The sequence below is a fragment of the Megalobrama amblycephala genome, linkage group LG20 (assembly GCF_018812025.1).
Source record: "Megalobrama amblycephala isolate DHTTF-2021 linkage group LG20, ASM1881202v1, whole genome shotgun sequence".
Lineage (NCBI taxonomy): Eukaryota > Metazoa > Chordata > Actinopteri > Cypriniformes > Xenocyprididae > Megalobrama > Megalobrama amblycephala.
In genome coordinates, this window is record NC_063063.1 from 22,243,662 (window position 1) to 22,264,999 (window position 21,338).

At 37.5% G+C, this 21,338-nt stretch overlaps 1 long non-coding RNA gene across 2 annotated transcripts; it reads left to right on the forward strand.

Moving 5' to 3' along the window:
* Window positions 1-61: 61 nt before the first annotated feature.
* On the forward strand, window positions 62-19,844 carry LOC125255485. Of its 2 annotated transcripts, none has more exons than XR_007181918.1 (3): window positions 62-200; window positions 16,714-16,829; window positions 17,806-19,844. It is a non-coding gene; the product is annotated as an uncharacterized LOC125255485 (long non-coding RNA). The 2 variants fall into 2 exon arrangements; XR_007181917.1 differs by lacking the exon at window positions 62-200 and adding an exon at window positions 1,549-1,867.
* The last annotated feature ends 1,494 nt before the right edge of the window (window positions 19,845-21,338 follow it).

Sequence of the window (21,338 nt, forward strand, 5' to 3'; positions counted from 1 at the left end):
CTGAAACACGAGAGGGCGCGAGATGACAGCTTTTTGCTTGAGTTAGTCTACATGCTACTCCATTCAGATCCTCAATGTGTAATTAATATCAATATCACTTTTTCGTCTTTGTAAATATCTCATTAACTAAGAAAATGCAATTCCTAATCACATCATTATCGAGAAAGTGACATAATTTTGGAGGGGAAACAGTAGCACCGGTAAGTATTGTAAATGTATTTAATGCATTTTGTGCTGTTTTGTTGGTTTGTCTTACTTTACAGCTCATCCTGAGAAAATCACAGAAATAGGATGTATCAGAATTTTAAAAGATTGATGAAGACATTTCTCCTAATCAACAAACATGGCAAATAAATGGGTCAATGACGTGACGGGTCATTTTTTTGTCCAAAGGCCTTAATAATAATGTATGTAGGCCTAAGGTAGTACAACTAGATCTTTTGATAACACTTTACAATAAGGTTCATTAGTTAAACATTAGTTAATGTATTAACTAACATGAACTAACCATGAGTAATACATTTGTTACTGTATTTACTAATCTTCGTTAACATTAGTTAATGATAATACAGTTCATTGTTTGTTCATGTTAGTTCACAGTGCATTAATTAATGTTAACAAGATTTTAATAATGTATTAGTAAATGTTGAAATTAACAAAGATTAATAAATGCTGTATAAGTGCAGTTCATTATTAGTTCATGTTAACTAATGTAGTTAACTAATGTTAACTTATGAACCTTATTGTAAAGTGTGAGCGATCTCTTTTATTGAATCCGAAAGGTTTTAATTATATTTTGCTACATATAAAGGAATTTTAAAGATGTTGATGTGTCAAAAGGTCATTCGGTTAAACCGTCCAAAGGCCAATACAGCCATTTCATTTCTGATTAAAATATCTTAAACTATAAAATATTAATATATTTTATTCTGATATGATTTTATAACATCATATATCAACATAGTGCAAAATGTAATTAAAATTATGTGTAGAAGTCATTGCTTTGTTTTGAGAAAAAATGTCCGGAAAAATTCATTTCATTGATGTCATTCGTGTAACCAATATAAAGGGACCATTTTTGATCAAGTCACAAGTCATCAAGGCCACATGGTCGTGAAGCAAACTAACTAACTCTCTCTTAACTATTTGAAAAAGTCATATTTTCACTTGCTCATATGCATGTCCCGAAACATAAGGTCATTCGGTAGAACCACTATAAAACATGGAAAATGTTGTAATATTTTAAAAACTTGTACTAAATATAAAATGTTTGATTGTCCTTTTACTAGCTAGATATCAGCCTGTTAGCATTGATTGAAAAAAGTGTCATTCGGTAAAACTGAAATTTTGGTAAAACCGAATGACTTTTTTGGTGACAAATTTTGTCCATCTTGTAAAAAATGACAAAAGCAGTTTTAATTAATTATAAAAACCACATAATCTTATTGATAACACTTAATAAATTAAACTTAAAAATGAATTATATCTCCATTGTTTTTTTTACACTTTTAGGGTGCTTTCACACTTGGTTCAATTGCCTGGACCGAACCCGAGTTCGATTGCTCCCCCCTCCCCCTGCCCCCACTGGACAGTGTTCACATTATATTATTTGGGTCCGACCCGCGGTTCGTTTGCGTCATCAAACCAGCAGCTGTTTACTACGTTGCTTAGTAACGATGGCGCAGGAGAAGGCGGCAAAATGCATAACGTTGCTCTCCTCACTTTTATATTTTTGAACCGTTGGTTTTGCTCATAACGGCTCTTGCGTCTATCTGCCGCGAATGTAGAATGCTGAAGGCGAGCAGAAATGAGAAAAGCTACGCTACAGCTCTCTGTTTGCAGCACGTCAGTCACGCTCGTCGGGAAAGTGAGTGAAACGCACACAAACACACATTTTTATCAAATAATACGGCATTAATAGCGGTTCACTTCCTTAATTTGGTACGTTTGCATTATTATCAGAAGCGAACCGTACCGGAGTTCACTTGGACCGCACCCCAGACCACCCTTTTTAAGCGGACTCGGGTACGGTTCGCGGGTGCCCACCCGAGTTCAGAAGACAGTGTTCACATCATCCAAACGTACCGAACTCTGACGTCAATCGAACCCGGGTGCGCACCAAAAGTACTAATGTGAAAGCACCCTTAAAAACCTTATTCATCAGTGATACACATAGGGCCTACATGTTTTTATTTTGATACAGGAAAATTTGTAGACAAATTTGATTAGGGCAAATTAGTTTGATTAGGGTAATATTTGTTCATGCTGTTCAAATTACAGAAGTATATCTGTAGGTCCTACAGTTTCAACTTATCATACATGCTCTCTGGACAGTTACAACGTTTTTGACCAAACGGTGTAGCTCTACACAAAAATGAAAGTTCTGTCATCATTTTCTCTCCCTGATGTTGCTCTCATGCTTTTTGTTCTTCTATGAAACACATGAGTAGGCCTAATTATTTTGCTGCCATTTTCCCATGAGAACTGAATGAGGGAAAAAAAAAAAAAAGATTTAAAAAGTGTGCTATTTTCCACATTCTCTGAAGTTATACGGTTGTTTTCAGATTGTGCATATTCAATCATTGTTGATGTAACAGATGAGAACCAATTAAGTTGTGCACAATTTCTTCTTCTTTGGTGTGGTGCAAACAGCACTTCTGATTAATGAAACCTGAAGAAGTTTTTGCCATATTATGAACAGGGATGTTCATATGAGCAGCAGATTTTAATGTACAAAGCTATGTGGCTTTATAATGCATTGTATGCTGTACTTTATGGCAGTTCAAAAAAAAAAAAAAAAAAAAAAAAAACAAGATCATTGTAGTGGACTAGTAGTAGGTGTTCAGATTACAGGTAATCAGCTTACTTATGATTTTTCTGTTGGGATCTTTTTATGGTAGGCTATTCAAATATGGCACCCAGGTGAGCAGTGTTGTAGGCTAACTTCATTTTGAAAAGGGCAGTTTGTCTTGTTTCTGAGTGAGCAGGGCAGGTCTGTTCTTAAGGTGACCAGCTCATCATATGAATTTCCCTTCACCCCTGTCTGAAATGACACATCTTTATGGACAAATGGATCGTTCGCCACCTTGTTTCTGTCATCGCCCTCATGCCAGTCATCCACGGCGTGACGGTGACGAGCCATCACTCAGTGCTAATGAAAGGGATTCATTCAGCTCACTCACTAGGAAAGCGTCTATCTTTCCTCTTCTCTAAAATTAGTCTAATAGAGTCCCCTCGGTCTGCCTTCCTCTGCGGTAATGAATTAAGTGACAGTGAAGAGGCCATAAGTATGTGGGGTCCTGCGGGAGCCGCCTGTGAGATAGACGCTCAAGCGGACAAGACGATCCGTCTCTCTCTCATCGCTCTCCATCCTGTTGATGTGCCTGTAGATACAAATAAACACAGAGCGAGTTGACAGGTAGACAGTCGGGTTTAGTAGGGGGAGCTAAAGGAAAGATTTATTTTATTGACACACTTTTTTTCCTCAAAAAATAGCATGAGGAGATTGTTTTTGTAATTAATATTTCCTAACTTAATGATCCTTACAAATGTGCCCTGTTATGCTGCAGGAAATACACAGGAGAAATCAACAGAATATTTGAATGGAGAGTCATGATTGATGACTGCCCTCTCTTGTAATTTCAGAAATCTGTTGATGGTGTGTCATTTATTGTGATGGCTTTATAAGCAATAATACATGGGGCATCTGTGATATAAGCAATCTTGTGTATAACAGAAGGAAAAAGATTATTTTATTCAATTTAAACATGTCAGTTTTCCCACAGAATCTATCATTACCTGCTAAGTAGGGTATCACGTCAACTAAAAATTGGGTGAAACATGCATACAGGGGGTTTTATTGTATTATTGTGACATAGAAACCGGTATTTGCCTATTGTCACTCATGAAAGGACCATATTTTAGTAAAAGTCTGTTTTCTAGCAACGTTATTGTAAATTGGTTTCAAACCCCTCTTAAATTAGGGACTATTAAAATTGCAATATTATATTTTTGCTATAATGAACACAATAGCATACATTCAGGCAGGAGTTGACTATATATTTAAAGGGTTAGTTTACCCAAAAATGAAATTTCTGTCATTAAGTACTCACCCTCATGCCGTTCCACAACCATAAGACATTAGTTCATCTTCAGGACACAAATTAAGATATTTTTGATGAAATCCAAAATATTTTTTATCTCCCATAGAAAGCAACGTAATTACCGTAGTAAAAACAGAGAATATTTTTTTGTGTGCAAAAACAAAACAAAAATAATAATGAGCCATTAATCATTATTTTTATGTTTTTGTGCACAAAAAGAATTCTCGTCGCTAAATAACATTAAAGGTGCTATAGAGGATGTTTTGTTTTATACATTTTTGCAATATTACTCGAAACTGTCTTTACTAACTGATAAAAGACTATTTATTAAGTGCACTGAAAGGAATAATATCAATATACATCATCTGTGCACGAGGTAGGGCTTAAAAAACATCAGCCAATCGTTTGTGTGATCATCGCATTGGCTTGTCAATCACTGCCATGATTGGCCAAGAGGGCCAATCGTTTATGCGATGATCACACAAACGATTGGCTGATGTTTTTAAGGCCCTATCTCGTGCACAGATGATGTATATTGATATTATTCATTTCAGTGCACCTAATAAATAGTCTTTCATCAGTTAGTAAAGACAGTTTCAAGTAATATTGCAAAAATGTATAAAACAAAACATCCTCTATAGCACCTTTAAGGTTGAATCTCTGAAGTCACACTGACTATTATAAAAAAAATTTTAGTACCTTTCTGGGCCTTGACAGTGGTAATTAAATTGCCGTCTATGGAGGAGTCAGAGAGCACTCGGATTTAATAAAAAATATCTTAATTTGTGTTCCGAAGAAGAACGAAGGTCTTACGGGTGTGGAACGACATGAGGGTGAGTAATAAATTACAGAATTTTCATTTTTGGGTGAACTAACCCTTCAAGGTACATCCCTGTCCAGAAATTGAATTTCAGAAATAAAGCTACCCTGAGAAATATGAATTAAAAAGTCTGACAACTAGCCTCGGAGAACTTTAAGACACTTTTCTTACCCATATGCGAAAATAAGAACTACTCTGAATAATACAATAATTACAATTTATCGCATCTATCCTTCATAAGCATCGTTGCTGGGATGCTGTCATATGCAAAATCCTGACTTGAAATATCCCCTCAGTTTATTCCATCAGGAGATGAATGCAAATGTTAACATACTCAGACTCTGATGTGAATTGTAATTTTCTCATTTCTTGTTGTTTCTATTTTGCATCATGCAAAAAAATGCACCACTCATTCTGTGCCCTGAAACTATATAAAGGAATAAATGTAAGGTAAATTGGCGTGAAATGTGGTCCACTAACGTTCGGAAGTTATTATGTTTATGAAAAGCTGCTGTTGTAATTTCAGGATTTTTTCCTGCAATTCTGATGCATAAATTCAACACATCCTGCTACAGCATGGTTGATTTTCAGACGTGCACCACTGTTCCACTGGCTGCTTTGAACTTTGTATGTCTAAATCTAAAGGTGGAAGCAAAACCATTCCAAGGACTAGAGACAGTTCAGTGCTTTTGTGACATCTATCACTTATACAAAAGCAGCCCACTCCATTCTATGTGGGAAATACTGTATGACAGTCACAATCCACAACTGTGTGCTGGAGCTTCATGCTCTATAGCAAAATTACTGCAGGAAATCAGGCATGATTTACAAGTGAAATATAATGATTCTACTATTAATTGATTTCTCTCCTGATATGTTCCCTTATTATGTTTAATTTAAGCTGGAAATTTTTATGTTTTACCACAACATTCATTTAAAAGCCAAATGAAACTTTGTGAAATATTTAATTATTTTTTTGTCACTGTTGATACAAATGCAAATGAATCCATTAAAGTTTAATCGCCTAAAACTATTGCGAACCTTCTCAGAGAACAACTGAACATAATTACTCTTGTGTTTTATTACTGCATATCTGATGTTTGTCGCAATAATTTCCATAACTCCGATGGCATGAGTTTTTTTTTTTTTTTCCCTACATAAAATTAAGCTCAACGCATTAGAGTACAAAATTTGTCATACGTTTTATAACTTTTCTAGGCTTTGAATGTTCCACAAAATATATTTGCATTTATTTAAATATGTTCCACATTCAAATGTTTGGCATCATAATTAAAATAACAAACAAAATGTGCAATCATTTCAGAACATCAAGGTTTTATGTTTTTTGGGTGTAATTAACAAAGCCATTAGGTCTAAAACGATTTTAGGCTCTTAATATACAGTACTATTATGAACTTAATTAAATTTCTGGCGAGAGTTAATCGGAGATAATACATTTGGAGATGAATTAAGAACACTTTATAATATATTCTAACAGTCTTAATATATTAAACATGTCTACTGAACCTGCTGTTACAGCACACATCAGGTGGCAGAATGGTTCAGGTTTAGAAGACTTTTTTATTTTATTTAAAAAACTTTAAGAAGTACAGTACAAAAAGGTTTGAACCTTGGAAGGCTTCGAACCTACATATGACCCCGAATATCAGCAGCAGAATATGATGCATATGAATGGAATGTTTATAATTCAGTTGAAAATGTTAAAATAGAAGACATGGGGCTTAGGTTGTTAATTCATACAGACAGTATTAGCTTTTTCTCTGCACTTGTCCTTGAGATATGAAGGTACTTGTTTAAATATTAATTACTGAACATGACGTTTGATTGCATAGTCACTTTAATTGAAGAATCTCTGTGTCAGTTTTACTACTGCAACTTTCAGGAGTATGTCATCCACCTCCAGTATTTTACGCTCTGATATTTTTCATATTGTCATTTATATTATCTCTAATGAGATGACTGTTTTGGCATGGCTGAGTATCCTGCATTTAGGAGAATTTTTGAGGTATTGAGGCATTGTGATGGCGTAGTGGGAATGCAGCGGGATGACGTGGCAGATGGTTTATTAGAGCTGATCTCAGCTGGAAGGCCTGAATTACTGAGGGGACAGTGACACTCTCACAGCCTGTTGCAAGACACACACACGCACACACACACACATCATGGACACAACTTGGCCACTCACTGATCCCATAGAGCGTTTCCAAATCACACAGTGATCTCAATGACCACATATGCTGGATACATATTCATCACTCCCAAACACGATAACCACTGTCCATTCACGAAAAGTTATGGAACATTTCTGATGTTTCACTATATACACTAGCGTTCAACAGTTTGGGGTCAGGAAGATTTTTTAATGTTTTAAAGAAGCCTTGTATGCTTACATGGCTGCATTTATTTGATCAAAAATGCAGTAAAACAGTAATATTGTGAAATACTATCACAATTTACAATAACTTTATATTTGAATGTATTTTAAAATGTAATTTATTTCTGTGATGGCAAAGCTGAATTTTTAGCATCATTACTCCAGTCTTCTGTGTCACATGATCCTTGCTCAAGAAACATTTCTTAATATCATCAATGCTGAAAACAGTTTTACTGCTTAATAATTGTTTGGAAATAGAGATACATTTTTTTTTCAGGATGCTTTTGAACATTCAAAAGAACAGCATTTATCTCAGATAGAAATCTTTTTCTTTTTTTTACATTATAAATGTCACTTTAGATCAATTTAACGCTTATTTGTAAGCAGGATTGGGCAAAAATACATCAAAATGTATTTTAAAATAAAATACCAAATACCTTAATTTTAAATATATCAAAATAAACTACAAAATACAGCAGCCACACCTTGTATCAAAATAAACTACTGTATTTTTGTATTTTAAAAAATACTTTTACAAGGGAGCATGACATTTCTTTGCAAACCTTCCATCAATTAGCCTATTTGATCTATCCCTTCACCATTACACTGACAGTTGTTTAAGTAAACAATGTTTGAAAGCAATAGCTTTTCTCTGCCCGAGTCATGCAATAAATCTGGCATATGAAACCAGTTAAAGGCACAATATGTTGGATTTTTGGATTTAAAAAGAAAAAAACACTACTACAACAACAATACAGTATATTTTTTGTACTTACATTATCCCAAATGTTTCCAAGGATCAGAGAAATAAAGAATTTTAACCAGGACACGGACCGTGTCCGTGCGTCGTCTATCAATGACATCATACCCGCGTTACTCTAGGTTTCCGGTTTTATTTTGTAGAAACCATGGAAACACCAAAGACGCTTTAATATATTATGTGTTTTATTAGACAGGTGAGTAACTGTTTGGGTACATTCATCGACATAAAACTAATCATGTTATATAGCTCACAGTTAGTCTCATTGTTGATTTACCGCAAATACCATGTTTTACCATGCTTAAAGGTGCCCTAGATTACGTTTTTAAAAGATGTAATATAAGTCTAAGGTGTCCCCTGAATGTGTCTGTGAAGTTTCAGATCAAAATACCCCATAGATTTTTTTTAATTAATTTTTTTAACTGCCTATTTTGTGGCATCATTATAAACGCGCCGATTTTATGCTGCGGCCCCTTTAAATTCCGTGGTCCACGCCCACAGAGCTTGCGCTTGCCTTAAACAGTGCCTTAACAAAGTTTACACAGCTAATATAACCCTCAAAATGGATCTTTACAAAGTGTTCGGCATGCATGCGGCATGCATGCATCGGATTATGTGAGTATTGTATACTGTTATATTATTTACTTCTGATTTTGAATGAGTTTGATAGTGCTCCGTGGCTAACGGCTAATGCTACTCTGTTGGAGAGATTTATAAAGAATGAAGTTGTGTTTATGCATTATACAGACTGCAAGTGTTTAAAAATGAAAATAGCGACGGCTCTCTTGTCTCCGTGAATACAGTAATAACCGATGGTAACTTTAACCACATTTAACAGTACATTAGCAACATGCTAACGAAACATTTAGAAAGACAGTTTACAAATATCACAAAAAATATCATGTTATCATGGATCATGTCAGTTATTATTGCTTTATCTGCCATTTTCACTATTGTTCTTGCTTGCTTATCTAGTCTGATGATTTGGTTGTGCACATCCAGACGGTAATACTGGCTGCCCTTGTCTAATGCCTTTTATAATGTTGGAAACGTGGGCTGGCATATGCAAATATTGGGGGCGTACACCCCGACTGTTACGTAACAATCGGTGTTATGTTGAGATTCGCCTGTTCTTCGGAGGTCTTTTAAACAAATGAGATTTATATAAAAAGGAGGAAACAATGGAGTTTGAGACTCACTGTATGTCATTTCCATGTACTGAACTCTTGTTATTTAACAATGCCAAGATAAATTCAATTTTTCATTCGAGGGCACCTTTAATATCGATCTATCTTACTGCAGTGTGCAACAGGTGTCTCATAGCAGCCACTGGGTGAACACTTAGAGTAACATTATAACATCATTCTCAACACACTCAAATGTATCTAATATGATAAACAGCGCTGCTTTACTCCACATACACTTGACCAGAAAAAGTGGAAGAGGCAACTGTGGCATAATAAAAGCTTCACTCTCGAGACGTGTTTGCACTCGTCTCTCATTAGCAGTCACTCCAGCGGCCTTCTTTCTACTCGCACAGCCATGCTTTGCTTCATACTACAGTAACGTTAATAATCAGATCCATGAACATGATTTCTGACTGAGTCCCATCCTGATTCTTTTCCACCGGCTGTAGACGTGAAGACAACACATCCTATGATTCCGCAAAATCAAGGATAAGCGACTGAATAAGCGACCTCTAGTGGCAAAAATGTACATATTGTGGCTTTAACAAATAAAATATTCACATATCCCTGTGATCTCCCAAATGAAGGTTAGTTTTAAAGTAACCAACAGTTTAATGTTTAACAGTTGCGAGTGACTCATATAATTGTATCCTAATTAATTTGGTGTTTGGTAAAATAGGGCCTACTTTGCATCAGCAACACTGACTCAATGATAAACAAGTAATTTATAAGAAGAGAACTGATGGTGCCTGTATTCATAGCAACTAGTTTCTAACTAATTAATCATTTGATTATACCGATTGCTGTCGGTATAATAGTTTTCTAGAACATTATGTAAATTGATAAACTATTTAGCCTAGGCTACCAAAACGAACACCAAATCTTAACATGAACTGTTAAATATTATAGCAATTTCTGCAAAAAAAATTGACGTATGGTTTTTTGACCACCTTTTTCCATATGGATCAATTTTCTGTTCGGATCTCAACAAGTCTGGGCAAACTACTGAGTAAGCACCAATCAGAGGCCGTATTTTTATGATGTCATCATGTAGACTTCTTACAAAGTATTTTACAGTATTTTAAAACTACAAAAATACAAAACACTAAAGTATTTTGATACAAAATACAAAGCCATTTTCATCAACCCTATCAAATACAAATTACAAAATACTATTTTGTATTTGAAATACGTAATTGAAATACATGTATCAGAAATACTGCCCATCCCTGTTTGTAAGCAAATAAGCAAAACCATTTGTAGGTTGAATCCTCTGAAAAGTGTAAACATTGTGGCTTGTTGGTTTCAAGCCAGTTTGATTGGCTTAAAGGTGCAATAGATGATTCTCTACAGAAAAATTTTTTGTTATACTGGTTAAAAATCTCCTCATATCCTGATAGCAATCACTATGTTAAAGCTGCAATATGTAAGATTTTTGCAGTAAAATATCCAAAAACCCACTAGGCCAGTGTTATATATTTTGTTCAGTTGAGTACTTACAATAACCCAAATGTTTCCAACTATTTTGTGAGAACATTTTGCAGCTTTATGTTTAGTAACAGTAATACAGAATTTTCTCCATCATACAATACATTGTAAAATTAATTGCAAGCCATTTATCAACACAGCCCATCCAGCATTTAATATGATATTCTAAAATCGATCTATCTGCAGCGTGCAACAGTGTCTCACAGCAGCCGCCGAGCGAACGCACATGATGTTATAACATCATTTTCAACACACTCAAATGTATCCAATAAGATAAACAGAGCTGCGTTACCTCATACTCATGACTGGAAAAAGCGGAAGTGGCGCCGGCGACTGTAGCATAATAAAAGTTCCACTGCTCGTGAGGCGTGTGTTGCGTTCGTCTCGTTCAGCTCCCTCAACACTTGGTCCTGGTCTGCTTCATACTACAGTAACGTTAATAATAGCATCCATGAACATGATTTCTGCTTGAGTCCTATCCCGATTCTTTTCCACCGGCTGTGAGGTGAAGACCACATGTCCCAAGATTCATCGCTTAAACTTGTTGTCATTAAGCTATGCCTTTGTTTTGAATAGGCAACCTCTAGCAGACAAAAAACAACATATTGCACCTTTAAATGGTCTTGTAACGAGGTCAGTAGATGTGGGAAGAAGGAGGCGGGAACCGGCGAACGTTCAACAAAAGTTTAATTCAAAATAAGCAAAGAACAAAACGAAAGTAATGCCGACAGACCCTCGCGGACGTCTGCCGGCCACACAAACATAATAAAACATAACATAAAGTCCAGGCCTGGTCCTCTCTCGTCCTTCACTGATGTCGCTCCTCCTTTTATGCCTCCGGAGCTCCTCCGTGAGAGACTCGAGGCCGGCACGCCTCGCAGGTGACGCTCATTATCACTCGCGTCACCGGCCTCGCGCCGTTCCCTCACGGCTCTCGCCCGCCCTGCTCGTCTCATACCCCCAACGCCCCTCGCAGGCCGGGGGGTACTCCCGCGACTGCGCTTACTCCCCCCCGGGGCCTGTCTCGGCGGCCGCAGCACCTGGGGGTAAGGACAGACGAGACGAGAGAAAGGAGACGGAAGCAAGGGAGCGACAGGACGAGAGAGGGGAGAGAGGAAAAAGAAAGAAAAAAAAAATTCTTGGTCCGGTTCCCAGACACACTGCCGCCCGGTCCTCAGCCAGCCGGGAAGCTCTTCCTCGCGGTGCCATGCGGTGGCACTGGACGCTCGGTGGACGGCCCGATCCTCGACCGCCTCCTGGCGGCCGGCGATGGCTCCTCCGACTGAGGGCAGCCGGCAGCGAGTCCCCCGTCCCCTGCTCCTCCCCTTCATGGCGGACGGCAGCAGGCTCCGGCCCACGGCAGACGGCGGCGACTCCTCCGCTCCCTCCAGGTCCAGGACGGCAGCCACCCCACCTCGTCCCAGGAGCACGGCATCCAGGTCTCCTTCCTCCCGGGTTTCGGCACCAATGTAACAAGGTCAGTAAATGTGGGAAGAAGGAGGCGGGAACCGGCGAACGTTCAACAAAAGTTTAATTCAAAATAAGCAAAGAACAAAACGAAAGTAATGCCGACAGACCCTCGCGGACGTCTGCCGGCCACACAAACATAATAAAACATAACATAAAGTCCAGGCCTGGTCCTCTCTCGTCCTTCACTGATGTCGCTCCTCCTTTTATGCCTCCGGAGCTCCTCCGTGAGAGACTCGAGGCCGGCACGCCTCGCAGGTGACGCTCATTATCACTCGCGTCACCGGCCTCGCGCCGTTCCCTCACGGCTCTCGCCCGCCCTGCTCATCACAGGTCTAAACGTATTTATCTAAATATATATCGTCTGTGGAAGGCGTAGGACCATAAAAAGTTCATCCAATCTTTATATTCAGTCAGAATGAAATAATACAATGTCCTGCCTGCCCATCAACGTGTTTTACATACCCTCATGCACCCTGTTCGCGCAGTCATCTTACGTCATCAGTGTGTTTCATGCTATGCAGAGTTTATACAGACATACCTCAGTCACGGAGCACCACAAACAAACAGCAGCCACCTTTTACAGTTCCTACCGAATCAAAACAATGAGCTTATTCTGCGTTCACGCCATAACTACCGTAATTAAGAAATGACAACCCGTGATGTCCAAACAGGAGCTGTTCACGTCCTCAGACTCAGAATTATGCATATCAGTGTCAACAGTATCAACACCGAAATGAATCTGCAGCAATCAGGTACAAGCTCATTATTATTGTAATGTTATGTGCTTTGAGACATGAGGTAGTTTAAAGTGTTAGTTCACCCAAAAATGAAAATTCTGTCATTTATTACTTACCTTCATGCTGTTCCACACCCGTAAGACCTTCGTTAATCTTCGGAACACAAATTAAGATATTTTAGTTGAAATCCGATGTCTCCGTGAGGCCTCCATAGGGAGCAATGACACTTCCTCTCTCAAGATCCATAAAGGTACTAAAAACATATTTAAATCAGTTCATGTGAGTACAGTGGTTCAATATTAATATTATAAAGCGACGAGAATATTTTTGGTGCGCCAACAAACCCCAAAATAACCCACTTATTTAGTGATGGCCGATTTCAAAACACTGCTTCAGGAAGCATCGGAGCAGAGATGAATCAGTGTATCGAATCATGATTCAGATCGCGTGTCAAACTGCCAACGGCTGAAATCACGTGACTTTGGCACTCCGAACAGCAGATTCGTCACACTGATTCATTTATGATCCGATGCTTCCTGAAGCAGTGTTTGAAATCGGCCATCACTAAATAAGTCGTTATTTTGGGGTTTGTTGGCGCACCAAAAATATTCTCGACGCTTTATAATATTAATATTGAACCACTGTACTCACATGAACTGATTTAAATATGTTTTTAGTACCTTTATGGATCTTGAGAGAGGAAGTGTTATTGCTCCCTAAGGAGGCCTCACGGAGCCATCGGATTTCAACTAAAATATCTTAATCTGTGTTCCGAAGATTAACGAAGGTCTTACGGGTGTGGAACGGCATGAAGGTAAGTAATAAATGACAGAATTTTCATTTTTGGGTGAACTAACCCTTTAACACTGTCTCTCATGATGCTATGCCGAGAGCAGCTGTGTGTGTGTGCATTCATGTGTTTTGGAGGAGGTGTGGCTTTGGACAGCGATTTGCAGGGAGGGTGGGATCGTATGCTTTCAATGCTAGCAGGCTAATGTTAGCATTTCCCAGATCACAATCAGTGGCGTGTGTTCGGGGCGGGATTATTTATTTGTTCATTTAATGGCAGATGAAGGGAATTTTAAAAGAACACCTGTTGAATTATTATTTTTCCATTATCTTTACTTAGAATATTGGCACAGAAATTAGACACTTCAGCTTTAAGTCTGTAACCATAAGGATTAGCCACTGATTGCGTTATACTCTGGTCTCCAACGCCAACCACTTACAGTGACTGTGATTGGGTGACCTCTGAGAGAAAGGACAGATGGTGATGAGGGAGAGGGGTCTTAGTGATCACACTGTTCACCCAGGATCACCATATCAATGGTGGGCCATAGCCTTTTTCGGGATGATATGGCAGGCGTAGTTTGTCTTTGGGTTGTCTGACGTGTCTTTTGGAGGACACACTCCACAAACACAGCTAATTAGAGGTAATAAAGACTCACACATCAGGGAGAAAAACACACTTGTGAAAATGGCCTCACGCTGGGTACAATATTGCAGTGCATGTGAAAAAGCTGTCTCTGTCACACAAGGGCAGGTCAAGCGGACAATCTGACCACAACCTGTTCATTCATATATTCTTGCTGTAGTTTAGTGCCACGTACCATCTGAAATGAGTTATATTCCACCTACACCCTCAAAGCATTCCAGTTAATTATACACCATACCTGTGCACAGTGTGCAGTGAAAATACTTCTTTGTTTTTACTTTGTTTTTAACTTCAACATGGTTTTATAAAATCAAAGTGAACACTTGCAACCACTTTCAATTTTGTTAATTATGAAGAAAACTGAATTGAAAGTTCTACTCAGAAAACTCAAGTAGAAATTTTTGTGATGGGTTGAATGGATAGAAACATGTTTTTATATGATAATGATAAAAACATTTTTTACACTGTTGGGTTTTTAGGTTTCTTTCTTGTTATGATATTCCATTTCACGCACAAAGCCAAAAGCATACGATATTGACACTAAAGAAAAAACTTTTTGTGAACCGAATAAAATTGTGAATTATTCATGCATGGTTCATCATAAGGGATTGTCAATAGAGGACTAATCTCTAACTGAGGCTTAGTTCTAGGGAAATGAGGTCCATTTAATGAGATATGTAAAAGATAATTATGATTATGACCCCGAGATGCAGAAATCTCTGCATAATTGAAGATAAAATTGCAGGAGGAGACATTGTAGCCCAGAGGCTAGACAACAAAAGACCAATGAGGAGAAAAGCTTATTAGATGGGTGGTTACAGAACAGTGACTCTGCATTTTTCAGGGATTAAACTCCCCAAAGTTCAGTTTTTGTCACAGTTAATGCTATTGAATTATTTATGTACAATTATTGTCATGTCTGTTTTGGGTTTTGGTTCAAGTTTATGTTTTCATGTCTTTTATTTTGTAATTTCTCACAGTCATGCTTCCTGTTTGTCATATGCTTCCCTGGCCCTGGCCCAAATGGCACCCTAAACACTTCCGGACTTCATACGAGTCTGCACTTTCGTGACGTAATGCTGCTTTGACTGTAGGGAAGAAATCTGGTGCAGAGCTCGCTTTAGAGCACATATCGATCACAAAGGGGGTGCTCACGAGCATGCTTCTGAAACCTAAAATTGACAGTTGGGACACCGGTCTCGTGGAATTAACGGACACGCGTGCATGCGGCAGCCATTGTAAGTCCACAAGACCAAAAGTGCTATAAAGTGTGTTATTTGGGACAGGGTCCTTTGCTCCTCGTGTTATCCTGCGATGTGCTCCCCTTGTCCATGTTCTCATTGGTTGTTCTAGTCATGTGTCCTTATTGGTTCATTGTTTGATTATGCACAGGTGTTTCTTGTTAGTAATGTGTATATCTCTGTGCATATCTAGCCCTCATGTATCCATCGTCTCTGGTCTAGCTTTGTTTGTGTAACCCGCTGTGCGTTTCTGTTCATTGTCAAGTTTTGTCAAGTCTTTGTTTTTTAATATTTCGTTCACATTTATGTTAATAAAACTGCACTTGGGTTCGTCAAGCTTACCTCAGTGGATTCCATTACAGAAACTAACCACAAACCAAACGAGACCAGTGACAATCCCTGCAACCCAATGTGCATCTATCCACCCTATCCGTCCTAAATAGTATTGAATATTACTAATGTCACATACTATTTAGGATGGATAGTATGCACATTGAGATGTTTGCAATGGATACATGAGGGCTAGATATACACAGAGACTAATGACTAACAAGAAACACCTGTGCACAATCAAACAATGAACCATTAGGCTTGTTCGAGATGCATCGGCGCTGCCGTTTGCAGGTGGGTGAGGGGTACAGAGACAGCCGTCAGGTCGGACACTTCGTGCTTTCCGTAGTGTGCTGAACCAATGTCATTCATGGCAGACCAGGCAATTTTTGTGTTGATTGTGGCCAAAGAAGTGGATGCGATTAAAATAAGAATCTTAATTTATGTTAATGTTTTGTGTTTTGTTTGAATATCAGATATTCAATATAAAAAATGGTTAAATACAGGAACTTGTCTAAGAAAAAACACACAACACAAGTTGTCCTTGTCATCAGAATCTGACCAATGAGAATAAAGTGTCATCATAAAGGCTTTCGCAGTCGATTTTGAGCAATTGCAGCACCTGACCTAGACGGCTGGTCTCGTTTTGCCCTCGCGGTACTTTGATGGCACGTGTGATCATAAGACAGCTGCAGTGCTGATCAAAGTTGGACAAAATTTCTAACCAGAATGCATTGCTTTTGTCAGGCGGCAGCCGATCTTTGCAGCACCGCATGAAGTCGGACAAGCCCATGGACAAGGGGAGTACATTGCAGGGCAACATGAGGAGCAAGGGAAGCACATGACAAACAGGAAGCATGACTGTGAGAAATTACAAAATAAAAGACATGAAAGCATAAACTTGAAAAATTATGCTCAGTGGGTCATAGGCAAATACTATATTATATTATATTATATTATATTATATTATAATATATATCTTAAGTATCTTAAATATCTTAAGAACGCAATAAAATAATGAAATGCCTATCCAAACTTAAATACAAATTACCTTAGAATTTTTTTGCTGTTTTTTTTTTTTTTTTTAGTTTGAGAGAATGTGCGCAGTGTTTTTTGTATGCAAACTATTAAAATTCATATCAGATATATCTGATTCTGATAAAAGCAAAACTGGTTTTTAGTATTTTGCAAATGTCTCCTTACCACTTTCAGAGTGTCCAGAGTCTGGCTAAATCAAGTTTATTGTCAGGGGAAGGAGTTCAATTGTTCATGATGCAAGGCTGACAGGTGTACTTTTAAAGGCTTGAAAATAGGAAAGAATAATGTCATAAAGCTGTATATAATCACCTTAGACATCATCCTCATTAACTAGTGAAACCCAGCAAAGATTTAAAATAAGGCATGGATTCATGTCATTGGTATTTCATATAAACATATTTTGAAAAAGCATTTGTGAATGACTTTATATAATTTATGATTAAGAACCAGTAAACTGAACTTCAGAACCAAATCAGTTTCATCATTTCATAAATGAATCATTTTTGTGAACTGGATCAATCAGTTCATTGTAATTAACTGAGTGTGAATAAGTTTTTCTTTTGAGTAGGATCTTTCCAGTGAATCTGAATTCTTATAAACTGGTCAAATAATCCGTTCGTGAAACAGATCCGGTTCCTTATGTTGAACTATTCTTTTCAGTTGGAAGAGAGACAATCATATATGTTTGAAACTGCATGGGGTTGAGAAAGTAAAATAATTTTAATTTTTGGTGAGCTATCCCCTTAATTCAACCAATTTTTCCATGTGAGATGAAAGAAGTCCTTTTCCTGTTTCCGCCAGGAAGCTGAGCAGTACTGACAGAACTGACAGTCCATATCTTGGACAACAGTACAACCTGACATGGACCAGCTTCTGAATATGAGGTGCAACCTTTTCTCCTGATGAGTGCCATCTGATGGACATCAAAGAGGAGGATGAGGACAATGCATACAGGTCATTTACGGTCACAGGATGTAAGGCTGATGCTCTTTGACAATGACAATCCCTTTTGTTCCTCATTTGATGGACTGACTGAATAATTTATGCAGTATATATATGTGTGAGTGTGTTTCAATGGTAACCTTACAAAACTAATATAACAGAACCCCCTGTAAATCCCAACATAACACAACATTAAACACTAACTTATGTCTCCCTGTTAATCTTGTGCAAAAACACACAAATAACACTTAATTTCAACATTTATTTATACAGTCTGACGCAAAGCATTAAGGAAATTAGAAATCTGCTGCAACTCAACTCAATCATAGTAAGTTCAGCTTACTACAATGAAATTGAGTTTTCTATTAAGTACAATGAACTTTCATTATTATTTGAGTGAAACAAACTCATTTCATTTCATTAATTTCACTGTTCGGTTTTACATTGAGGATGTTGCCTATTTGGAACAGAGTTTTTTGTGTCTGCTCTAAAAGAGAAGAACTCAGGATTCAGGAGTGTGAAAAGGTTCACCTGTCTCATGATTTAATAATTCAGAAGAGTGCTCTGTATATCCTTACTTGACTGGATGAGAGTCAACCATATCTGCCACTCCGCCAAGTGTTCAAGCACCGTAACGGCCTCATAAACATGTTCATTAAAATCAGGTCAGAGGCAAATATAGTCATGAAGTTTAACGACTCTCATTTCTTCATTAATGGCGGCACGATTTTGAAACGGGGGGCCCTGGAAGCGGAAAAGCAATATTTTGCACTTGTGCATCAATTTCTGTTCTAATTAATTTAGCTTCTTAATTATGCTGGTTTGATTGTAATGTATTCAGTTGATTAATGATGCTAAAGGAAAGTTTCACTCTCATCTGGAGAGCAATTATCAGTGCGCCCGAGCTCTAGTGCACCTGTCAAGCTCTAAACCGAACTCTCTTATAGTCTTCTTCTGTCAGATTGCTTTTGGAAGGGACTTAATGGTTTTGGCTCAGGTGCACAAACAGTATTTTTAGGACTTACTAATGATGATTTATTATTTTGCGGAAGATAGAAATGGGGTACAACTTAACTTTCTTTCAGCCAAGTCTTTATTGATTGAATGAAACCTAATTAAAGCAGGACGAAGACTATAAATATGTTTAACTAATAATGATGTACTTGATCCGCTCAGTCACCAGCAGTGAATGTTATCCTCTCTGAGTCTTTATTTGTGATGTGCGTTCACGGTCAATTTGAAACTCGGTAGGAAAAAAATCAAAGTAACCTATTTAGCGTTGTAATTTGTTATTAACAAATATCTCAATCTACATTTACTTATGGTCATTGTGTCTACAAGCTGAATTGAAGGTGCTTGTTTTTCTGGGTGGTTTATAGAAATATGCTAAATCTAGATGGGATGAAAGAGCAAACATGATGAAAGAGACTTGTCACCACTTTATTTTTGTATTTTTCAATATTTTTTTATTGTGTGCTGACACACTCGCTCTTCAAACACCCTACAATCCACTGATTACAAGTGACAGCAAATAAAGACAGGCAGATTCTGTTGGAATATGTAATTGTGTGGCAATATACTTTCATGTTCCAAACCTGTATACAAGCAATTTTCACGTAGATTTTTTTCTATACAATGACAGCCCCAGGAAATCACATTCCTAAGAGGTCAAAGAAATACCATAAACCATATTCAGTAAGTTTTTAAATAAATAAATAAAATTAATACTTTTTTTTAACAAGGGCACATTTAATTAATCAAAAGTGACACTAAAGACTTTCACATTGATACAAAAAAACATTTCAAATAAATGCCGTTCTTTTAAACGTTCTATTCATTGAAGATCCCTGAAAAAAACGAATAACAGATATTAAGCAGCACGACTGTTTTCAACATTGACTAAAATGTATTAACTGTTTTCTATACAATACTTCATGACTTTATATATATATATTTATATATAAAAAAAAAAAAAATTATATATATATATATATATATATATATATATATATATATATATATATATATATATATATATATATATATATATATATATATATATATATATATATATACAGTGCCCTCCACAATTATTGGCACCCTTAGTAAATATGAGCAAAGGTGGATGTGAAAATAAATCTGCATTGTTTATCCTTTTGATCTTTCATTCAAAAATTCACAAAATTCAAACCTTTCATCGAAGTAAAACAATTGAAAGTGAGGGGAAACTCAGATTATGAAATAAATGTTTTTCTCCAATACATGTTGGCCACAATTATTGGCACCCCTAGAAATTCTTATGAGTAAAATATCTCTGAAGTATATTCCCATTCATATTTAAATTTTTTAGCACACCAGGGTGACTAGGAGCATGAAATTGTCCAGCCATGACTTCCTGTTCCACAGGAATATAAACATGAGGAAATACAAAGGCCAAATTCCCTTAATCATTCATCACAATGAGTAAAACCAAAGAATATAAGTAAAAGTGGCTGTAAGAAAATACCTAAAACATTGAAAATCCCCATTTCCACTATCAGGGCAATAATTAAGAAGTTCCAATCAACTAAACATGTTACAAATCTGCCTGGAAGAGGACGTGTGTCTAAATCGTCCTAATGTGAAGTGAGGAGGAAAGTTTGAGTGGACAAAGACTCTCCAAGGATCACAGTTGGAGAATTGCAGAGATTAGTTGAGTCTTGAGTCTCAGAAAGCCTAAAAAAATTACCAAAAAGCACCTACATCTCCACAAGATGTTCGGGAGGGTTTCAAGAAAAATCCTCTGCTCTCATCCAGAAACAATCTCCAGCATATTCAGTTGTCAGACAAGACTGGAACTTCAAACAGGACCGGCTTCTATGGTCAGATTAAACTAAAAAAAGAGCTTTTTGGCAGCAAACTCACCAGATGGGTTTGGTGCACACATGGATGAAAAGTACCCCATGCCCACGGTTAAATATGCTGCTGGATCTTTAATGTTGTGGGCCTATTTTTGTGCTGGAGGTCCTGGACATCTTGTTCAGATTCATGGTATCATGGATTCTATCAACAGATAAAAAATCAAAACCTGACCGCTTCTGCTAGAAATCCAATAATGGGCCATGGTTGGATCTTCCATCAGGACAATGATCCAAAACAAACATCAAAACCAACACAAAAATGTGTCACTGAGCACAAAATGAAGCTTCTGCCACGGCCATCTCAGTCCCCTGACCTGAACCCTAAAGAAAATGAGTGGAGTGAACTGAAGAGAAGAAAAAAGCACCAGCATGGAGCTGGAATCTGAAGGATCTGGAGAGATTCTGCATGAAGGAATGGTCTCTGATTTCTTGTCAGGTGTTCTTCAAACTCATCAGGCATTATAGGTAAAGACTCAGAGCTGTTATCTTGGC